General features: G+C 43.7%; 1 long non-coding RNA gene and 1 pseudogene across 2 annotated transcripts; both read right to left on the bottom strand.

The window, feature by feature from the left end:
- Positions 1-2265: 2265 nt before the first annotated feature.
- On the bottom strand, positions 2266-12169 carry LOC103638535 (uncharacterized). Of its 2 annotated transcripts, XR_002265015.2 has the most exons (4): positions 11767-12169; positions 10674-10740; positions 2612-2758; positions 2266-2470 (listed from the first exon to the last, which is right to left on the bottom strand). It is a non-coding gene; the product is annotated as an uncharacterized lncRNA (long non-coding RNA). The 2 variants fall into 2 exon arrangements; XR_002265014.2 differs by lacking the exon at positions 11767-12169 and having other exon boundaries at positions 10674-10767.
- A 1-nt stretch (position 12170) lies between these two features.
- Positions 12171-12794, bottom strand: LOC109942534 (serine--tRNA ligase, cytoplasmic-like; annotated as a pseudogene).
- Positions 12795-13610: the final 816 nt, after the last annotated feature.

Genomic DNA, 13610 nt, shown 5'->3' with positions numbered 1-13610 from the left:
TAAATATACCGCACTCCTCCCCAAGGGGTAATCCACCCTCGGCAGAGCGAGCCGCATACACCGAGCCCCATTGATGGCACGATGGCGAAGCAAACTACACCTCAGTTCCTCTAATTATTCAGCTAAGGGCGTCACATACCACCCTCATGGTTGCACTGTTTTCTCGGGCGGTCATCCAACAAACCAGTCCTTACGGAGAGGCACTCGAGAAACAGCTCGAGTCCCCTTAAATACCACAAGTATATCATCATAATCAATGGGAAAACAGCGTATCATAAATAATCTCATCATGTTCATTGATTAATGTGAAGCACTAGCATAGAGCTAAACCCAAAATAACCCAACCCAAATAGGTAAAAAGGACAAGATAAACCAAAGCTAGTCAATCCATTGTTATAAATTGTGTAAATGCGGGGAGTGAATTATAAAATGTATAGGACATAGATGGGTCAAGGGACACTTGCCTTCACCAACCAGCTGCTGCTCAGGGTCTTCACCTGCAACTCCTTCGGACTCCGCCAACTGATCGTTATCTATACGAGTTCAAACATACATTCCACAAATTCAATATAAAAGGAACAATACACCAGACAGTAAAGTACAATAAATGAGCAGATGCTCGGCGCAAGGCTCGCACCTACGACTAAGCGAGAAAGAGAAAGCAACGGTCGAGGCTACGGTCAAAGAGTGACCACGTTAAGTGATTATAGATTAAAGTACTCGTCTAAACATAATCGTATTAATTTGACAATCACGATATACTTAGAACAAAGTCATGCTATATGTTCAGTTATTATAAACAATTCAAAGTAGATTTAAAAGAATTGTGCGCGGCTAAACGCACAACGGCACACGCGAACTAAACTTAAAATAAAATGAGTCGTCGCGTGGCGAAGCGCGCGACACAACACTTAGACTGAATTGAAAGTAAAACGAATCATCACACGACGGAGCGCGCAACGAGACACTTAAATTAATTATGAAAATAACGTCAAGCGTCGCGCGACAAAGCGCACCACAGCATACGTCACCTAAACTGAATTTAAAACGAAACGTCGCGCGACTAGACGCGCGACACCACACATTAAATAATCTGAAATTAAGATGAACCGTCGCGCGACGAAGCACACTAATAAATGTGAATTTAAAATAAATCGTCGCGCGACGAAGAGCGCGACGCAGCACGTTAATAAATATGAATTTAAAGTAAATTGTCGCACAACGAAGTGTGCGACGCAGCACGTCAACTAAACTAAATTTAAAATTAATTAAACCAAAATATAAGCGTCGCACACGCTATGGTCACAAGCGCGGGAACGCGCTGCGCGCCGGGGGCGCGCAGGGGCCGCCGAGAGACGCGTGGGGCCGCCGGGGGCGTGGACGCCTCCGGGGAAGGGCGCGGGGAGGCGCGGGGCCGCGGGGACGCCGGCGGGGACGCCGGCGGGGAAGGGGCGCGCAGGGGAGGGGGTCGCGCGCAGCGCGCCGCGAGGAAGCGGCTCGGACGCCGCCAGGGCGCACGCAGGGAGGAAGAAGAGGAGGGGAAGGGGAGGGAGAGGGAAGAGGAGAGGGGGCTCACCTTGGGATCCAAAATCCGGCGATAACCGGCACCGAATCACCTAGGGCACGAGGTGGGAGAGAGGTGGAAGAGAGGGAGAGGGAGAGGGAGTTGCTGCGCGGGAAAATCCAAATGAGAGAAACGGAGAGGGGGCGCACATGCACTAATACAAATCGTGTCATATGAGATGGTTAATTTTTAGCTATTAAGACGCTTATGAAGTGTCCAAATTTGATGGAGTCGCAAAAGATGTTCCACATCTGAGATGGTTATAAACCGTCTTAAAAGATATTATATAAGACAGTTTTAAATTTACAACCTCTTAAAAAAGGCATTTGTTTAAGTCATTTTGTCCAATAAACCGTCTCAAATTAGTTTTTTGTTTAAGACACTTCTTCTAAAGAACCATCAAAAATACGAACATGATAAGTCACAAAGTATTTATCAATATGACTAGAATATCCTATAATAATAGACACTCGCAACAGAAAAATCATCTTATTTAAGAGATTGGTATTGGACATTTTAGAAACTGTCTTATTTAGGAGACTGATATTAGACGTTTTGGGAAGTGTCTTATTAAGATTTAAACGAAATGACTTACATGGCAGTACATTCTTCAATTTATACTCATTTTTAGATACCACATTATAATAATTTGAAAGAGAAATATACATACACATATATTTAATAACATCGTAACTAATATAATATAGATAAGTACCATTCAATATCTCATAAATAAATATTGTCAAATAACTCATACATAAGTGTACTGTAAAGCCAAAACTAAATACTAATTGAAAAACTTGGTTATCAACTGTTTGCACTAATATTGAGCCTAACTAAGTATATATGAATTCAAGTCTCCACACTTGTGCGGCCAGCAAAATTTGAGTTACATTCCATCTTTTCCTGTAAAACAAATAGGAGAAGACAATAATTAGTAGTTAGACACGTTTGAACACCTCATATTGTGACATATCACAATAGTCATATAGATGTGTATAAAATGATAGAATTATGCTAGATTTTGCATCTATCAAAATAACTTACCTTCTCTGAAACTTTGCTGGAAGCAGGCGCGCTGACAATTGGTGAGACAATTATTTTTGCCACATTTGAGCAAAACTTGCATTTGGGTCAAGCAGATTTGACGGACCAAGAAATAGTATATGAAGAAGCATCCGACACTCTCCCATCCTATTGAAAATAACCAAGGAATTAGTAAGTAATTATGTATGAAATGGAGAATATAGGTCACACGACTTTAGAACTGTGGGGTTCTATGTTTTAGATATTGTTGGGGACCTTCGGCGTCCGAAGGTCCTCAAAAACATGATTTAATAGTGTTTCTGGAGTATAATGTGCAAACAGGTATCTTCGGACTCGAATCGGTATCACAGAGGGAGAAGCTCAAAGCATACGAAGGTTGATACAGCACCGAAGCTGTGAGCAGAAAAGCTTCGGCATGGTGGCAGGAAAGGAAACCGACTTAAAGATGAAAAGGCTATTCGGACCTCGATGGATTACTATAGAGTTATTGTCAGATGTAAAGGGCATAAATGTAATTTTGTAAGGGCTGTGTCCCGTGTCTATAAATAGGTGAACAGTATCCCCGTACTGTTCACGCTGACTTGGCATTCGCTTTTTGCGTCACGCTTGTACAATCATTTCCTTCCGATTGAAGGTACACTTGTTGTTCAATAATATTTTTGTTTATGTTCAATAATAATAAATGATTGTTCATGTTTTCCTTTACATTCTTCATATTTCATCCTTCGTCATTATTTGATTAATTTATGAAGGTATGTCCTTCATAACCTTCGTCCGCAAGGCATTATGTCCTAAGGGAAATAGTGCTTCGGAGGACGAAGGGCATTAACGATTAACATTTTCTATGTTGCCTTGTTCTTAAACTCTTAGCACTTGAGAACAAGTCCCCAACATTGGCGCCCACCTCCGGTGAACTCACTTCCACTTCTTGAGCTTTGAATACCTTCGGCGAGCGTCACCTTCGTCATGCCGCCGAAGAAGGCTTCAACAACAGGAGCTGGCACACTGCAGTCGCTGGATCCCAATCAGGATGTTATTTCTCTTAGAGAAGCCCGAAGCCAGAAAAGGAAGGCTGTCAGTCCAACACCTCCGGATGATGATCTTGATCAGGAAATTCAAAATTTGGAGATCCTTCAGCAACAAGTTCAGCGCAGGAAGGAAAAGATGGCTCGTCTAGCTGATCTTCAGAGACAGATAGATGAAGCTTCGGAAGAGGTCCGTCATTTCGTTCAAGACGATCAAACCCGAAGGCCTCCACGCAGAGAGCTTCATCAGGAAGATTTCCGCAATGAGGACGACTGGTATGAAGATCTCCATCATGGAAACTTTGCTTTTGATGATGCCTCTCCTCTTTCAACAGAATTGCAGGCTACACCTTGGCCACAGACTTACAAGCCACCCCAGCTTCCCATATATGACGGTCACTCAGACCCGAAGCAATTCCTAATGAGCTACGAGGCAACAATATCTTCATACGGTGGCAATACGGCAGTCATGGCAAAATCCTTCGTCATGGCCGTCAGAAGTGTTGCTCAGACCTGGTACTCTTCTCTTCGGCCAGGGACAATCACTTCTTGGCAGAAACTGAAGGATATGCTCATAACTAGTTTCCAAGGGTTTCAAACAAAGCCGGTCACTGCTCAGGCCCTTTTCCAATGCACCCAGGACCACGAAGAATACCTTCAGGCATATGTCCGAAGGTTTCTGCGTTTAAGGGCACAGGCGCCGACAGTGCCCAATGAGATTGTCATTGAGGCCATGATCAAGGGGCTTCGGCCAGGGCCATCAGCACAGTATTTTGCCAGGAAGCCACCACAAACGCTGGAGAAGCTGCTCCAGAAGATGGATGAATATATTCGAGCTGACAATGATTTTCGCCAAAGAAGGGAGGAGGCCTTCAGATTTTCTGAGATGACCAGGGGCTTCGGAGGAAGATTCTATCCGAGGCATGTCAGATCAATTCATAATTCCAATCAAAATGATGATAAGGGGAGCCAGCAGCAAAAGCCACAGTACTCCTCACAGGCTTCGGGGCAACAGCAAAGCTCCTTCCGACCACCAGCTCCAAGAGGCAGAGGCGCCAGGGGCTTCGGCGGAAGATTCGGGGATCAACCCAGAAGAATATTTTGCTTATTCTGTGGTGAAAACAAAGGTCATACTACCAGGATGTGCCATGTTACCATTCAGAAGCAAAAAGAGATAGCCGAAGCTGCCGCGCAACAGGCTCAACCGAAGCAGGTCATGCATACAGCTTCGTATCATTCGCCCTACATCCCAGAATATGTGGGCAACCATCCTGCAGTCTCTGCTGCTTCGGCAAGTCAGCCTTCAGCTTCCTGGCAACAGCCTCCGCCTCCACCTCCGTTGCAACAAGGCCAGCAGCCAGAAGGGAGCCAATATGCTCCACATCAAAGGGACTTCAGAGAACAGTCCGAAGCTCGCACGGTCAACAGCACCGTGCCAGAATCAAAACACATCTATTGACAAATATCCTACCTTAATAGCAATCTTTTTCATTCAGTTTTATTTTCTGTAATAAAGGACATTGTTTAGGTTTCATGTAATTAGTTTCGTTGATTCTTACAAGAAAAATATGTTTTCTTCACAGGTTTGTGATAATAAAAAGGACCTTCGGACTATCGAAAATCCTTCGAAGCAACAAAAAGTCGTTCTAAGGAACGCAGAGTAAGTCTGACGAAGTCACCAAAAGTCGTTCCGAAGGGAGCGCAGTGTAAGTTTTCTGCTCCAAAGTCGTTCCAAAAGGAATGCAGAGCATACAGCGAAAAGTCAACGCTGATACCGCCTAAGTAAAAGGCGAAGAAGCTCCAAAGACGTTCCTAAGGGAATGCAGAGCTTATACCGCCTAAGTGAAAGGCGAAGAAGTTCCAAAGACGTTCCTAAGGGGATGCAGAACTTACAGCGAAAAATAAACGCTGATTCCGCTGAAGTAAAAGGCGAAGAAGCTCCTAAGGGAGGCTTATAATGAAAAAGTCAGTATTGATACAAAAGATTGTGCCCCATTGCAGGAATGTGCGCATCTTCGGCACAAAATATCATTTTGCATAACATAACATCATCACATCATTTTGCATAGCATAATCATCATACATCATGTTGCATGTGGCACAAGAAGGGGGCATGTTATCGATCTTCGGAAAATGCTTTGAAAAAGGGCAAATCATGCCAAGATACAGGGAGAAACAATATTGATCTTCGAGGTATAGCTTCGGAGATTATTTTTACGAAGCTTGGATATTTCTTATCAGAACACTATGGATATTGTCGTGATAAATGATAAATTCTTCTTCACGAAGCATGAAAAGAAGGGAAGGTGTTTTTTCGTCGAAGACTCAAAAATGGTACGTGTTTAAAGTTTCATGCATCGTAAAGAATTGAATCATAAAACAAGTATATTACATACAGGATTACAGAATATTACACAAATCATATATCAAATGTTTTTTGCAATAGCACTTAGTCTTCCCTAAGTACTATCTCTGCAGCTTCGTTCAGCAGTCGATCGACAACCTGATCCATGATAGCTTCGGCCATCTTTTTAATTTCGTCGTCATCTTTAGGCTGAGGGCCCGAAGATGCTTTAGTAGGATCTGAGTGAGGACGGGATATTATTACATCACTATTACAGATCGCGAACGAACTATAAAATTAAAAGTTATAACGCAATGAAAACTATTCGTTAGTACCTATTTGCCCTTCAGGCTCTGCGTTTTTCTCAGCAGCCTCGGCTACTTTTCTAGCCTCATGAATCCCTTTCTCGCTTTTCTGAATGATTTCCTGGGCCATTTCTCTACCACCGTTGTCCCAGATGTCGGTGAAAAATTTTCCCCCAACCGCGCTAGCTTCGGCTGAAGGATCTTTTATATCTTCAGTGGACAAGGTGGCTTCGGACCGCGATAAAATCTTTACATGTTCACATCCTTTCCCCTCCAAAATGGTGGCAATCCCTCTGGCACCAGAAAAAGCGCAGATGTCTCCGCGACTATTTAAAATTTCTTCAAAGGCCTCCGCCTCATGATTGATCCATTCCAGGGGACCTTCGGGGTTACCTCTTATAAAGTTTTCTTCTTGCGAAAATGCGCCAACGCTGGCGAAGCTAGTTTTTATTTTCTTGACACACTCCATAGATTTGTCGAAGCATTTCTTCTTGGCTGACCGAAGCTCTTTAACAGTTTCTTCTAAATGATTTGCCCATTGGTCGCTGAGTTCTCGCCTTGTTTCTTCAAGTATGCATTCCTCTTTAGCCCTGGCTAATTGTTTACGAAGGTTTTCAATTTCACGCTTCTGAACTTCGGCCTGACCTTTGAAAATAGCTTCGTCTTCTTTTATTTTATTTATTAAGGAATGCAATATTTTGTCTTTTTCGAGACCTTCGTTCCTCAGTTCAATTACTTCGGAACGAAGGTTGCTCAGGGCTATAGTACATCCTTCGTCCTCAGCATCTTTCTGTGCTCTGAGGGCATTGCTGAGTATCAGGCCCTGCAGACAGGAATATGTCTGTGTCAATAGTTTTAAACAAACGAAAAATTTTGAACTCAACAAAAATATAAGAATTCCATTTGTCGCACCTTTAAACTGTTGTAAGCTAGGCTGTCAGCCAGATCGTTCTTTGACAGCACCGAAAGTCCGTCTTCTAAAGTTGGGAATCCGAAGCTTCTGCTCATCTCCCGACAGACAGAAATTTCCTTGCTGTCGGGGAGGCAGTACAAGAAATCTTCTTCTCCACTGCCATTAAATATCAACGCTCCCTTTGGATATTTCAACCTTTGTGCATAGTGTTGGGCCTCTTGTTCTTCTTTTTCTGATAATTTTTTCCCTGAAGCATGACGAAAAATATAATCACGAATTTTGGGGGATGCTTCGGGGGTAACAACACCAGTTTCTTCAGCAAAAGTTGGCTTTGTTATTTTTTCTGCCTCACTTTCCAAGGTTTTTGCCTTTGTGGGCTCTGAGGGCCCAGCTTCGGCTTCAATTTCTTGCTCTGGAGCTGCAGAACCAGAAATTCCAGCTGTTGTTTCAAAAGTAATAGCAGCCTTCTTCGGAGGTGTGCTCGAAGATATGATCGTTTCCAGTACATCTAGCACATTAGCCATTCTTTTTCTCTTCGGAGTTGCAGCTGGCACTTTTTCATTTTTTGATGTCCCAATAATTGCTGAAGGACTCAAAACTTCTGATGTTTTGGAGTCCTCGGTTGCTTCCTTTACCTCTTCCATTTTTTCTGTGAATGGCGCTTCGGCCTTCTCTTTCGTTTCCGGTAACAAAATTTTTGATTGCTCCAATTTTGTCTTCGTTGGTACTTCGGCTGTTTCTGCGACTTCTGGCAGCAAAGTTGGCTCGGCTGGTTTTTCAGTTTCGGTGGCCGAAGAAGTCTCTCCGGTAAACTCAGGCACCGAAGCTGGTTCAATATAACGCGGCCGATGCGTAAGAACCTTTATCTTCTTCCTTTTTGGTTCTGGCTCGCTAGGAGCAGCTGCAATTTCTTCTTTTGCAGAGGTTGTATTTTTTCTCTTCTGCCTTCGAATGGGGTAGCAATAGTCAGGGTAGACAAACCCGATGGCATCAAATACCCGATTCAGCCTTTTCTTTTTTCGGCCTCCGAAGGCTGCTGACATTGCAGTATCTTCGGCCTTCGAGTAGGTCCCAAGCAGCTCATCACTTAAATTGTCAATGCTTTTCAACCACTCATCATCTGGCTCAATAAATTTATCTCCAAATTTAAAAGTGTACTTAAACCTGACAAGTCCACCTTCGTCGGCCTCTTTAATGGTTTCTTGTGGCATTTCCCATTTCTCCGCAAGCGGCCACACCCTGAAGGCAATATGCTCTTGTACTAAGTCCCTTGTTCCCATAAAAGAGCAGACAACGCCGAAGGCTCTTTGGCACTCTTCGGCGGCTTCATTCATTTCAACCTTCAGCCTCCGAAGGCCGAAGCTTTGCCAAATAGGACGCATGATTATACCTTTGATGTCTTCTCGTGTTTTCAGATCATTTTTTACATAAAACCACTCTGTCATCCAGCCGCTGGGCCATTTTTTCCGAAAAGTTGGCACGGGGCAGCTTGACCCAGACCGAGAAACAAATTTGTAGCAGCCAAAGTTATTGTGATACTGTTCCTTACCCCAAGGTATTGTCTCGTATGATAATTCGTGAATATTGCAGAAGCTTCTTGCATCAGGCTTCAGACCCTGGCTTCGCACGGCCCACACGAAGATATTCAGCCTTATGATTGCCTCGGGGGTAAGTTGGTGAAGATAGACTTCAAAGATCTTCAGCACTTCCACGACGAAGCTGCTCAAGGGCAATCGCAGCCCAGCCTTCAAAAAGCTTCGGAATACCACGACTTCATTTTCTTCGGGGTCTGGGCAAGTCTTTTCCCCTTCGTCCGCCCTCACAATGGACAGATCCCGGAAATACCTTCCTCTCATATTAACAAGATGATTCTCTTTGATAGTTGATTTACCATAAACTGAATGGCTTGGTCGCCAGGGGCGATCTTCGGAGTCTTCGCCACCGCTGTCCACATCAAAACTGTCACTGTCACCAGTATCTTCAGACAGCCCTTCCAGAATTTCCCTGGTGATCTTTTCTGTGTTGGTCTTCGACATTGCTATAAGAAACCCTAAGTTCTTCTCTTCATCAAGACTCAGCTTCATCTCAGCAGCAGCCTTCTTAGCAGCTTCAGACATCTTCGGAAACACTAAAAAACTGTTTTCAAAGCCGAAGCTTCAAAGCTAAAAGCTTAGCAGATCACAGTGCACAAGAGCTAAAAAATCAGTGAGCAGGAGTGGTTGGCCAGAAAGCGTGCAAAATAAGTTTGCGGTATGGCCGTATTTATACGCTTGATGCGTTGAAAGTTCAAAGACCCCACTTGTCATTGAATGTTGCTATTCTAGCAAAGGGAAGGTGTTTTTTCGGACCTTCGGCATAAAGCCTTCGTTCATATCGCAATCTGAATTTATTATTTCAAACAAATTAATATTGCGAGGGGCTACTGTTGGGGACCTTCGGCGTCCGAAGGTCCTCAAAAACATGATTTAATAGTGTTTCTGGAGTATAATGTGCAAACAGGTATCTTCGGACTCGAATCGGTATCACAGAGGGAGAAGCTCAAAGCATACGAAGGTTGATACAGCACCGAAGCTGTGAGCAGAAAAGCTTCGGCATGGTGGCAGGAAAGGAAACCGACTTAAAGATGAAAAGGCTATTCGGACCTCGATGGATTACTATAGAGTTATTGTCAGATGTAAAGGGCATAAATGTAATTTTGTAAGGGCTGTGTCCCGTGTCTATAAATAGGTGAACAGTATCCCCGTACTGTTCACGCTGACTTGGCATTCGCTTTTTGCGTCACGCTTGTACAATCATTTCCTTCCGATTGAAGGTACACTTGTTGTTCAATAATATTTTTGTTTATGTTCAATAATAATAAATGATTGTTCATGTTTTCCTTTACATTCTTCATATTTCATCCTTCGTCATTATTTGATTAATTTATGAAGGTATGTCCTTCATAACCTTCGTCCGCAAGGCATTATGTCCTAAGGGAAATAGTGCTTCGGAGGACGAAGGGCATTAACGATTAACATTTTCTATGTTGCCTTGTTCTTAAACTCTTAGCACTTGAGAACAAGTCCCCAACAGATATGTGTAGGTCCCTTTGCTCTATTATTAGCAACGTCAATTTCTAGTATTCATAAGGTTATATATTTGTTTGTAAAGAAAAATAATTTAACAATGTAGTACTAATACATCCAAGGCACAAACACTAAAGCAAGTAGAAGTAGAACAAGCTAGCTCATCATAATTACATAACGCCATCAAACACCATCTCCATTATGTCTCCAAGTTTCTATGATAAAAAAGATGTAATGGTTGCATTATTGTGAACAAAACTATGTTCTCTCATATCCCAGATACTTAAGTAAAAAGCTCTTGGGGAATACAACTAAACGATCCAACTCAAAAACAGGTTTTAGAATTGTAGTACAGAGCCATAAATCCATAGATAAGTGAAGCAAAATGCAATCAAGCTTAGTGGGCAAACCTGTGACACCAGCAGTACATGGAGTAGAGTTGGCATGATCTCATTTGTCCCCTTGATCATAAGATGTCTGCAGAAGGTTATCTATCTGAGACAATGGGCTGTAAGGAAATAAAAAATGGATGTAAAGTAGAAGGAATGAATTTACCTGAAAATGCATGTGCATATCGATATCCAACAAGCAAAATGAATTAGAAACAAGCAAATCCATTTCTAGTTCTTTAAACACTACAGATTTTAAAAATCCATGTGAAAGAGTTGGATAGATGTGATCCTTTTGCTACAGGATATGATCTTGAAGCTGAACAGTGATATCCATCTTAAAATGTGCGTCTTAAATAAGCATATCTCTAGTATCGTTTTCCCATAATTTCTGACAAAGGTTAGTGTCCACTTATTAATCTAATTCATAACTGATTCTGGAAGTCAGACCATCGAGATGAACGAGCACAACTCCAATTTCTAGCAATTGCGACTTCGAGGACAAGAGGTACATTGACTTATTTCCTTGCTGTATTCTCATATATACTTCACGCTAAGCATAGCTATTTATTACTACCTTTTAAACGAAAGCACAATCAAAGACAGTACATACAGTGAAAGATGACATTTTCTAAGCCATGTCCTAATCAAGCAGTAGATGGATACTAATTTTCAGTCCCAGCAGTGGAAATTATTTGTTATTTAGAATCAAGTACATGTTAATACATAGGCAAGCTAATGTATGATTCCTTAAGTCCACAAGTTAGATTTCATTTCTATCAAGTGAACCACACACCAAGCTAAACACAGAAAAACGTATTCAGCACAGTTATACCAATTAAAGTATAAAACGATGCAGAATTAGCGCCAATTCAACGACTACGCATGTCAAAAATCAACAACAGTCCTCGTGACCCATTTCCAGCTCTCCCTCCTAACCCCATCCTTAGCTCTGTTCTCAATCGTGCAACCACTTCTTTGCCGGATCACGGATGGGCCCACCACCGTCCGTCTCTCCATAGTCAGGTTTGTAATAACTTTGAAACATGCTTAACACAAGCAATACTGGTGGTAAAAAAGCACATGTAAATAGAGAAAAGTTGAGAGCATATACCCTTTTCCAATGCGACAATATCAAGCATCCTGCAAAGGTCCACATGGTTCTTCAAATTATCCTCTACTCTCTTCTCTCCAAATGCCCGTACAATTTTATTGTTTGCCTGCAAGTAGTAGTTTTATTCAGTTCATCTGAAATTTATAACAATTGGGTCAAAATTCAGAGGGACCACTTGCAATTTCAATACGGGACCAGAATAGGAATGCAATATTTTTCTGTATCTTCACATAGAACCCTAAAGCACAATTAGAATTCCAACAATAAAATTGTGAGTGTGAGAATCAGGGTTGGAGTTGACAGTGGAGCTAATATTTAGGATGTCACACTACAGTCTAACAGTTACTTCAGTGGAAAGCAAATAGCTAGAACAAACACCAACTAAATTTCCAGGTCACCTCGTCGTCACTGAATGGCATAGACTCATACACGATGTTGCAAATCGTCATGACCTTGGCGTCGAGGGTGCTCTTGGCCTCCTGCACCTCAACTTCTTTGGCTGCCAACCTTTTCTTAATTTTGTCTGTGCTATCCATGAGCTTCTTCGCTTCCTCTTCTTGCTTGCTCTGCAAAGAAACACGCCACAGTCACTCACATGAAACTCAGAACCCCGAGAAGAAAAAGGGATGACGAGCGCTTCGCAATTCTAGACAGAACGTCGGCTTTGAGCTTGCCGATCTTCTTGCTGGTAGCGTTGAGCTCCTGCCGGATCTTATCCAGCTCGAACTGCCCTGCAACATGAGGACGCCTCAGAGTCAGAGACCAGCCTGTGAGGGAGGAGACGGGGGCCGGGTAACGAGGAGAGTGGACAGAGGCGAACCGACTACGCTAGGACTCGCGAACCGACTGCGCTAGGACTTTCGTGCCATGCCTTGTTGAGGGCGATGACCTCGTCGACGAGCTCGACGGAGGCAAACCGACTGCGCTAGGACTCGCGAATAAGGTCCAGGTTGCCGCCCTTGTCGGTGCTGAACAAGTTGATGTCGAGCATCGTCGCTTGCGACGGCGACGGCGGCGGCGGCGGTGGCGGCGAGGGGTGAAGGCGAGCAAGTGAAACAAGCGAGCACGACTGCACGAGGTTAGGGCAGTCCTTTCGTTTAACATCGCAGGTGGGCTTGGCAGGCTATTTGGGCCGACTACTACAGTCTATGCTGAAATATGGGCTGGACTTTTTGGCAGCAAGAGCAGAATCAAAAATAGAAGCTAAAAGCACGATCCAGCACGAAATAATATAAAATGTGTTAATATAGCCCGAAGGTAGATCTGGACCGGGTCTTAAATTCCGGTCCTTTAAGCCCAGCACGGCCTGCACAACTGGTTCATCGACTCTCAAAAAAAACTTTAGTGGCTATGCATGTTATCTAAACTTGTTCTACCGTATTTACGTGAGCTAATGTCATTGCCACTGCACTGTCCTCTCTTCGTGGCCCTCCTCGGAGCGGGGGCGGTGGAGGCAGCAATGGCGAACCGATGGCGGAGGATCTGGATGGGGAGGGGGAGATGAAAGAAGGGAGAGAGAAGGGGATGGCGACCTCGCGAGGGTTCCAAAGTGAAATAAGCCAGCCGGATGGCCGCGTGAGATGGATCAAGTCGCATGGACGGATGTGGTTTTTGGGGCGACGTGGACAGCTCCACCTAGAGAAATCCTCTCGATTTTAAATGTAAAGAGATGTTTCTATCATCCAACCTGTATGGGGGGTGTGTGCCAGGGGCGCGTGGCCAAGGCTGGGCCAGGCCGGGCTGGGCTAGGCTGGGTCACGGCCCGGGACGGAAGCCCACAACGCACACGACCACTGATCGGAAACCAATTGCAAATCGAAATCCGAAACGAGGCGAGACGGACT

The sequence above is a fragment of the Zea mays genome, chromosome 9 (assembly GCF_902167145.1).
Source record: "Zea mays cultivar B73 chromosome 9, Zm-B73-REFERENCE-NAM-5.0, whole genome shotgun sequence".
Taxonomy (NCBI): Eukaryota; Viridiplantae; Streptophyta; class Magnoliopsida; order Poales; family Poaceae; genus Zea; species Zea mays.
This window is presented reverse-complemented; position numbering and strand designations above follow the sequence as displayed.